This window comes from Mastomys coucha, unplaced genomic scaffold (genome assembly GCF_008632895.1).
Source record: "Mastomys coucha isolate ucsf_1 unplaced genomic scaffold, UCSF_Mcou_1 pScaffold23, whole genome shotgun sequence".
NCBI lineage: Eukaryota > Metazoa > Chordata > Mammalia > Rodentia > Muridae > Mastomys > Mastomys coucha.
Genome location: NW_022196906.1, coordinates 99,989,152 through 99,998,876, shown reverse-complemented (window position 1 = coordinate 99,998,876; position 9,725 = coordinate 99,989,152).

Here is a 9,725-nt window from a genome sequence, read left to right as displayed (position 1 = left end):
TGTAAAAAAAAAAAAAAGTATGGAAAAAAAGGAAGCTGAGGCTGTAGCCACATCAAGGCCCTAAGTCTCACCTTCAGTGCCACAAAATAAGTAAGAAAAAGGAAAGGAAAGTAGAATTTGGAAAAACTTCTGAGCCCAGGCATGGTGCTGAACACCTTTAATCTCAGCACTTGAAGGCAAAGGCAGGAAAGAAGACCTCTTGAGTTCAGGGTCAGCCTGGTCTACAGAGCAAGTTCCAGGACAGCCAGGGCTATGTAGAAAGACCCTGTCTCAAAAAAAAAAAAAAAAAAAAATGTCAGTTTTGTTCTGAGTTCAAGTGACGGGAAGATTTTGCTTGGTCTCCAGGTTTCCTCCAGAACTTTCTCAGTCTTCTATCCCTACCAGCCAGGAAAGAGAGACAGGAGAAGCCCGCCTCAGGGAGCCGCCCTTCTACCCTTGTCAGCTCCTTTAGACTGGACTGCAGCTCTGACTTGGGCGACCATGTTGTGTCAGACGTCAGTGTTTGAGGAGCTTCCTTGTTGGAGGGAGCTTGATGTCAAGAGGGGTTCTTCCTGTTCAGGCCTCTGTCCCAGGGCAGTCTGTCTCAGCCTGAGGCCATGGGCATGTCCATCTGCATGAGTCTCTTCCCATCATCATTCCCCAACCCCAGTCCTCAGGCCGTCCAGGACAGGATGAAGACCGAAGCCATCCCAGTACAGGATGAAGACATGATGGGAAAGGCAGGCCCCCCTCTCCTCAACCTAGCCCAGTCCAGCCCAGCCTGGAAAGGCCATCAGTGCTGTCAGGCAGTCTTGTTCTGTTGGAGATTCTGTGCCAGGGCGGCTCAGGGCCTGTCCCTAGGGTTGGGCTGGTCTGGGGATGCATCCAGCGTCGGCCACCTGCAAGCTGGATAAGCTAGTAAGAGTCACACCGCCCCTCCCCGCCGCTCAGCTCACAATTATAGCATGATCATAGCACTCACTCTACCCGCTACAGTGAGGACAGGGAAATCCCGGGAGCTGTTAATTCATGTTGGAGCCTGACATTCCACTGTCATTTAATATGAAGCGTGTGACCTCATACTTCCTTTGCAGCAACAGTCTAGCCAGCACCTCCTGTCCCTACCCCTCTCTCCCTCTCTCTCTCTCTCCTCCCCATCTCTCCCTCTCTCTCTCTTTCTCTCTCCCCCCCCTCTCTTTTTCTTTCCCTCTTTCTCTTTCTCTCTCTTTCTCTCTCTCTCTCTCTCATTCTGGATTCAGTATGAGTGACAACTTGCTTCTGACTATCGCTATCCATCAGGTCTTGTTGAAACATTATGGCCACTCTACTTAAACCTCAGCCCTCCCCTCCCTTGTCTCTGCTCCATTTTCCTCCAGTGACTTATTACCGTCTGACACCCTGTGTTGATTTCATTATTGTCCTTCTTTGTCGAGATAAGGTCTCACTATGTAGCTTAGGCTGGCCTGGAACCGGCCTCAAATTCACAGAGATCTGTCCACCTCTGCTTCCAGAGTGCTCAGGTGTGTGCCACCACAACTAGCCTTGTTTTTTTTTTTTCTTCAGACGAGATCTCATGTAGCTCAGGCTAGCCTCCAATTCACTGTGTAGTCAAGGGTGACCGGGAACTCCTGTTCTTTTGCCTCTGTGTCCCGAGTGCGCTGATTACAGGTGTGGGCTGCCTTACCTGGTTGAGGGAGGACAGTTTGTCCGTAGGTAACACTCTCAACCAAAGATCGAAAAGAGAACTAAACAGAAACAGGAGGATCAGGACAAAGCAGATGAGATCCGAGGTAAGCCAGGTTGTGAGGCCACGGAAGCAGACTAGATCCTTGGAATCCATCTCCAGTAGCCCTACCTGCTGCTCTAGTGCTGTGGTGAAACAGAAGAGCTCCCCTTGCCCTCCATGGGACTCTGGCCCAGATCCACCTGCTGTGAGAGTGAGTCTGCAAAGGTCCCTCCCTAGGGAGTCCCATAGCAATTCAGGTCTCAGGCCAGATCCTAGAGAGAGAAGAGAGCCAATGGGGTTATAGGTCTACAGTCTTACTTACCCAGGGCTCCTCAGTCCAGCAGCAGCTCTGGTTTAAAAAACAAACAGCTGGGCGGTGGTGGCGCAGGCCTTGAATCCCAGCACTTGGGAGGCAGAGACAGGTGGATTTCTGAGTTCGAGGCTAGCCTGGTCTAGCCTGGCCTACTTTTAGAGAATGCTGACTCAGAGGGTCACGTCAGCTCTGCAAGGGGTACCACTGAGACCTAGAGTGAGTTCTAGGACAGTCAGAGCTGTACAGAGAAATCCTGTCTCGAAAAACCAACCAAATAAACAACCAACCCTTACCAATAGGGACATTAAACAGGGGTGGGCGGGGAGGATGTTAAACCTAGCTTTGGCCTCTCTTCCCACATTGCAGGTCAGAGACATGCCTGGAATTGTCTTGTGCTTCCTGGAAGAACTAATGCTGGCTTTGGACCATGTGTCCCCTTCAAACAGCTTCTAAGAAGTGTGTGGATCCTAGCTGACTATTAACTGCATTGCTCAACTCAGCTGGGGGTGGGGGGTGCCTCTGTGTTCCAGGCCTTCTAGTCATATCCCCTAAGTCCTTTCTCTCCTCTCCCCCCAAAATCCCAGGCCATTTTCACAGTGCCCAGAGCTAAGGGAGGAGCCAGGGAATCCCAGCTGTGGTGAGGCAAATTCTTCGAGCGATATTCTCTGCTGTGGGGGCTGCAAGCATGGGCCGAGAGCAGAGTTTAAATACACATGGCCTGAGTTCAAAGTGTGGATCTTTCTCAATTAATAAAGTGGTCACAGCTTTAGAGCAGCATCTCTCAACCTAGCTACTGTGCAGAAGCTCTGCAGGGGCAAGCAGCAGCATCCGTGGTTTTTAGTTTTTGTTATTTTGTTGTTACCTTAAATGTCTCCCTGTACATTTGGCTGGCATCAAATTCAGCATGTAGATCCTCCTGCCTCTGCCTCCTAAATGCTGGGATCAGCAGGCATGTACCACCAGGCCCAGTTTATGTGGTCCTGGGGATCAAACCCAACACCTCACTATGTCAGGACCCAGGGTGGGGTTGGGGGCGTATCTAAGGCACCAGGCTCAAACACAAGGCCTTGTACATGCTAGGCAAACACTCTACCTAGTGAGCTATGTGCCCAGCCTGATACCACTGATTATGTTTGCTTGTCCCATGGTCTCACTCTTAATCCCTGGCCAGCCTGGAAGTCATTCTGTAGACCTGGCTGGCACTGAATTCATGGATCTTCTTGCCCAGTGAATGCTAGGACTAAAAGTGTACACCATCATGCTGGTCTAAAACACCAGTGTTTTTAAAATTCTCTGGTTGAGTCCAATGGGCAGCCACGATTAAGAACCCTGCTCTAGACCAGTGATGACCAAAAGACTTTTCCAGGGTGATGCAAATGTCCATGTGCTCTGTCCAACGTGTTATACATGGGTCACATGTACGTATGGAATACTTAGTGTGGCTGAAGAATTCCTCATCTAATTTCACCTTAGTTCATTTAAATTTAATTAGCTGTATGTGGCCATTGGCTACTGTATTGGCCAGCACAGTTATAGAATGTAACTTGGCTCTGTGGATTCAGAAAAGTCATTAACCACTTGAACTTCAGTCTTTTGGTAAGGCCATGAAGGGGTGTGGGGTCCAATCTACTGTACCTGTGGGAGTTGTTTAGTCGATGCCCCATTATCCAGATGAAAGCCAGGGGTCAGGGACACTAGACCAACGTGGATACCTGGAGCAGGGCAGATAAGGGTTGGTCATAGCTCTTTATGCCCCATGACAGGGCTTCTCCAGCTGTTTCCAGAGGACCTCAGGATGTTGAACATTGATCCCCAAAGAGGTCAGAGCATAATGGGACTTGAAGAAGTAGCCTGAAGCCCGATGGTCAGCAGAGAATAACTCTTACCAACTGAGTGGACAGATAGCATGTCAATGAAGTCAACCTTGATTACCAGGAGCAGTGCAGAACTAAGCCCATTTATTGATAGAGAAACTGAGGCACAGAGTTGGTAAAGAGGTGCTAAGCATGGGCTGGAGAGATGGCTCAGTGGTTAAGAGCACTGACTGCTTTTCCGAAGGACCTGAGTTCAAATCCCAGCAACCACATGGTGGCTCACAACCATCCTTAAAGAGATCAGACGTGTATTTACATATAATAAATAAAAAGCCTTAAAAATTTAAAAAAAAAAAAAAAGCAGTATAAAAAGAGGTGCTAAGCTTTGAACTCATCTATCTACATTCCTGACCTCTTAACCCTAGTGCGTTCAGGGAGAACAACTAAGAGATCTGCACAAGTTTGGGATTCTATAATACCTACAGGGTGGGGTCTCAAGATATGCTTGCCCCCCACAAAAGAGATGAAGCTAAAACTGTCCCACAGCAGCCAGTCTCATACTAGAAAGTCCCAAGTTGTCCAGTGAAGGGTCACTGTCCCTCAGACAGTCATATGTAACATACACACACACACACACACACACACACATACACACACACTTTTTTTGAGATAAGATTTCTCTGTGTGGCCCTGGCTATCCTAGAACTTGCTCTGTAGACCAGGCTAGCCGCTACCTCAGAGATCTGCCTGCCTCTTTCTATGGAATGCTGGGATTAAAGGTCTGCAAAACTACCACCTGGCTTCAGAGGGTTATATTTTTAAATTATTTATTTTATGTGTATAGGTGTTCTGCCTGTACGCATGTTGGTGTACCCCATGTGTGTCTTGTGCCTGTGAAGGGCAGAAGCTGTGTTGGCTCCCTGGAACTGGAGTTACAGACAGGTGTGAGCTTCCATGTGAATTGGACTGGGGTCTTCTGGAAGAGCAGCCAGTGCTCTTAACCTCTGAGTTATGGCTTCAGGGGAGAGAATTCAAACCTGGCTTGTGTTAAAGAAGCTCACTACCAGTGAGCCACCTCCCTGGTCCTTTTTAGTGTGGTGTTTTGCCACAGCATTCCTGTGGAGGTCAGAGGACAAGTCTTTGGAATGTGTTCTTTCTACTTTTACATGAATTCCTGGGATCGAATGTAGATCATTAGACTTGCATCATCGGGTGCTGAGCTGTCTCACCGGCGGCTCTTGGGTTTGTTGTTGGGTTTTTGTTTTTTAGTTTTCTGAGACAGAGTTTCTCTGTGGAACCCTGGCTGTCCTAGAACTCACTCTGTAGATCACTCTGGTCTCGAACTCAGAGGCCTACCTGCCTCCTCTTCCCCAATGCTGGGTTTATAGGTGTGAGCCACCACACCCAGCTTGGGCCTTGATTTTACACAGGGAGAGGATCTTTCTGTGGAACTCGGGCCAGCCTTGAATTCATGACATATCCAGGCTGACCTCAAACTCAAACTCAACTCAAACTCTCCTGCCTCCACATCCTGAGTGCTCAGATTATGGACATATACCACCATGTCATGCCTGACTACTCAGCTGGCTATTAAATAGGGTGAGTCCCCACCCCCCAGCCCAGGCCTCCAGGGGATGTAGGGTACCACATTAAAGAATCCATAGAGGTCTTGCTATAAATGTCACTTCTCAGGCTTCTGTTGAGAAAGAAGCTTGAGCTTACCAAGGTCCCCATGTGACTGTGATGCAGTCCTGGGGTCTCACTGGTAAGGGCATTCCTGTCTTGCCCCTATGAAGCAGGGGGACCCTCACTTGGCTGTGAAATCTCCTGACCAGGGGCACAAGACAAGTCCCAGCAGTGAACTCATTTGATCCCATCTGCTTCCTCATTTTCTCCAGCTGTAAAATAAAGACTCACAGCTACTCACGGGATCTGTTAGCATTTCCTCTAGGCCCCACCCAACAGTTACCTAACAGGAGCCATGTATGAGTCTGGTTCAAGCATAAAAGGATTAAAGCGCATGCCCTTAATCCCAGCACTTAGGAGGCAGAGGAGGTAGATTTCTGAGTTCGAGGCCAGCCTGGTCTACAGAGTGAGTTCCAGGACAGCCAGGGCTACACAGAGAAACCCTGTCTCAAAAAACAAACAAACAAAAAGGACTCTCCATCTTTCCTCTCTCTCTCTATCTATTCTCTCTCTCTCCCTCCCACGTGTCCCTCCCACTCTTTCCTTCTTCCCTTCCCCCTCTCCCTTCTTACCAATAAACTTTCCTTGTATTAGGTCTGTTTCATGACTTGATTCCTCAAAGGGAACGGTTTGGCATGGGCCCTGCCCAGGAGATCCCTTCTGCCACGTCGCCGTTTAATAAAACTCATCATGCCCTGTGATGAGAGGCTTGGAAGGTTCTGAGTCTGAGAAGAATCAGGTCCATGTCTGTCCTTCCTCCCTTCCCTCTGCTGGCCCTGACCTGGCCTGCCTACTCCAGTGAGCAACTACAGGAAAGGTTTACCTCAGGCCTGCCTGATGGCCAGATACATGAGAGATTTTCCTCCGTGGATGGATGTGGTCAGGCATGTCTGGCCTCATCACACCATACGACACTGGCTCTTCTCTCTGCCGGCCTTGCTCACTTCACTCCACTGCTTTGTAAGGTCACTGTCTTCCAGGCCTCAGCCTGCACATTGTCCCCTCAGAGACGGTTCCTATGTCTCCAAGGCTGCACCTTCATTCCTCCTCCAGCCTCCTCCCTACTTAGATGGTAAGGTTTTATCTTCCATCTCTAGAACTGGGAGCTCCCTGGGGCAGGAGAGATTGACTGTGACCTTTTGGTGGATGAGAGATATTTTGGGCACTTGTCCTTGATGACGTGACACAGAGAATAGGCCAACCAGACTTGTTTTCCAAGTCAATCCCTGGAATCCACAGATGGATGGAGATCCTCTCCACCATCCCCAGTGAAAACCGCGCTCGGGGAGGGGCTTCCCCTAACACTCAGGAGTGAACCGTTCAATTCCACGGGTATTTTTGGAACACTGTTGTGTCCTCAGCCCTGTCACAGGATCCACACAGTTAGGGAGTCTCTGGCTCAGCGAGGCAGGCTGGCTGACTGACTAACACTGTGTTTAAGCGAGGGACGGCAGGCAGGAAAAGGGCCACCAAACAGGCTGAACGTGGTGAGTGTTCTCAGTAGAGTTCAATCCAGCATGGGGGCAGGGAGGCAATCCAGTGGCAGCGCTGGGGCTTCTGGGAGCCCAAGAAGTATCAGAGAGGGAAAGATAAAGGAGTCACAGGTACAAGCGAGAACAAACTCCCCCTAGAGAGTACCTCTCAACCCAGCTCTAAGAAGCAAAGGGCCCACCCAGGTGGCAAAGTCTTCCCTGTGAAGAGTCATTCCTATATCCCAAACAGGCCCAACCATGAGTCACACAGCCTCCAGGTTGTGTAAATCAAAGACTGAGTCCCAGAGAGAAAGCAGCTGGTCCTTGGGTCCTAGGAGAGAGGAAGCCCTTGTCAGCCTCCCTGGAGCTCACTGTGTGGTCCCTCAATGGAAGTCCATCTGTGGTGCCTCAGGATAAGGCCAGATTCCCCATCAGCCTCCTGCTCAGTCCCTCCCACCTCTCTACCCTCACTTTGTGCTCCACCCGACTAGGATGACTTCATGGCTACTCTCCCACCCTTATTCCTGCTCTGTGTAGTCCCCTTGCCTAACTGATACTATGAGGAGTGGGGGGATCCTGACCCCTACCCTGCACTTGGTCTTAAATGTCTCCATCCTTTCTGGTTGCCTGATCTCTGAACATGAACTTCCTCAGGCCAGTTTCATCTCCCCTGGGGCCCCATCTTATCCTAGCTGAGGATCTGAATTCCTGGAGGAAAGACTCATTTATGTCCTGTCTTCATGGGATACAATGGTCGGAAGTACATGGGCAGTTATGTGTGCACGTGTCACCACTGACAATGTGTGTTTGTGTCTGTGTGTGCACATAGTAGGGAGTATTCTGGGGATGGGTAATCTGTGAATTTATGGCTGTGTATCCGTATGCATGTGTCTGTGTGTGAGTCTATGGATTTATGTGGTTGTGGTGTGTCTGAGAACGTGTGTGTGTGTGTGTGTGTGTGTGTGGTGTGGTGTGTGTATGTATATGTGTGTGTGGTATGGTGTGTGTATGTGTACGTGTGTGTATGTGTATGTGTGGTGTGTGTGGTGTATGTATGTGTGTGTGTGTGTGTGGTGTGTGGTGTGTGTGTGTATATGTGTGTGTGTATATGTGTGTGGTATGTATGTGTGTGTGGTGTGTATGTGTGTGTGTGGTATGTGTATGTGTGTGTGTGGTGTGTGTATGTGTGTGTGTGTATGGTGTGTATGTGTGGTGTGTGTATGTGTGTGTGTGTGTGGTGTGGTGTGTATATGTGTGTGTGTACGTGTGTGTATGTGTATGTGTGGTGTGTGTATGTGTGTGTACATGTGTGTGTGTGGTGTGTGTGTATGTGTGTGTGGTGTGTGTGTGGTGTATATGTGTGTGTGTTGTGTATGTGTGTGTGTGTGTTGTGTATGTGTGTGTGGTGTGTATGTGTGTGTGTGGTATGTGTGTGTGGTGTCTGTGTGTGTATGTGTGTGTGTGGTGTGCGTGGTATGTGTGTGTGTGTGGTGTGTATGTATATGTGTGGTGTGTGTGTGTATGTGTGTGTGTGGTGTGTGTGTGTATGTGTGTGTGGTGTGTGTGTGTATATGTGGTGTGTGTGTGGTGTGTGTGTATGTGTGTGGTGTGTGTGTATGTGTGTGTGGTGTGTGTGTATGTGTGGTGTGTGTGTATGTGTGTGTGTGTGGTGTGTGTGTGGTGTGTGTGTGGTGTGTGTACCTGTGTAAACTGTGTATGCACCTCTGCCTGTGTATTTTAATCTGGGCTTTTCTGGCATAGCTGGAGAAAGGATGAGCAGCAGTTCTCAACCTCTGGGTTGTGACACCTTTGTCAAACCTCTATCTCCAAATATCTTTACATTACAATTCATAACAGTATCAAAATTACGGTTATGAAGTAGCAACAAACAACATGAGGTCACAGAGTTAGGGAGGTTGAGGACCACTGGATTAGAGAGAGGGTCTTTCATTTACATGGAGAGTGACTGGAGGGAACACAGGAGGTCGAGGGAAAGTGAGGCAGGGGAGGAGAGGGACAGTGACAGGTTCGTTACTATGGTGAGTGACAAACACTGCCACTGAAAGCCCTTGGGGCATGTCACTCAACAGTACCCAAAGCTGTCTCTGAAGAGTGAGCCAGTCCCCTTGTCCACCCATTCCCAGCGGGCACAGTTGGGCCTGGCATTTCCCTTTGGTCCCACACGTGGCCTCAGGCCAAGGAAAGGCCTCAGGCATAGGATCTCCAGTCAGGGTAGTTGGAAGTAAGGTTTGTCTAGGCAGAAAATGATAAGAAAGAAGGAATCAGATGGAGTGTCAGTATAAACCATTACCTCATATACCCTATGTCCATGTTCATAATTGTGCTGCTGCCCCGTCAGGCTCATGGGCACCTCTTTGTCAGCCTCTGTGAGTTCACAGAAAGATGGGTACAGCAGCTAGCCAGCTGTGGCCTTAGCAGCTAGCCGGCCAGCTGTGGCCTCAGCAGCTAGATAGCTGGCTGTGGCCTTGCCCTATCTTCTCCACCCTCCCTGGCTCAGGGTCTGCCAAATCATGCCAAGCTTCTACAAGTGTGGCCAGATTGTCCCGACCCTGCTTTAGGAGGTGCCAGCAGCTCCTGACCTCAGGCCAGAATGAAACTTGGGGTCAGAGTGCAGTGGGTGCAGGGTGAGAGGGTCAGAACTTCTACTGAGAAGTACTGAGTCTAAACCCTGGGCTTGTTCTTCTCTCTCTCTCTCTCTCTCTCTCTCTCTCTCT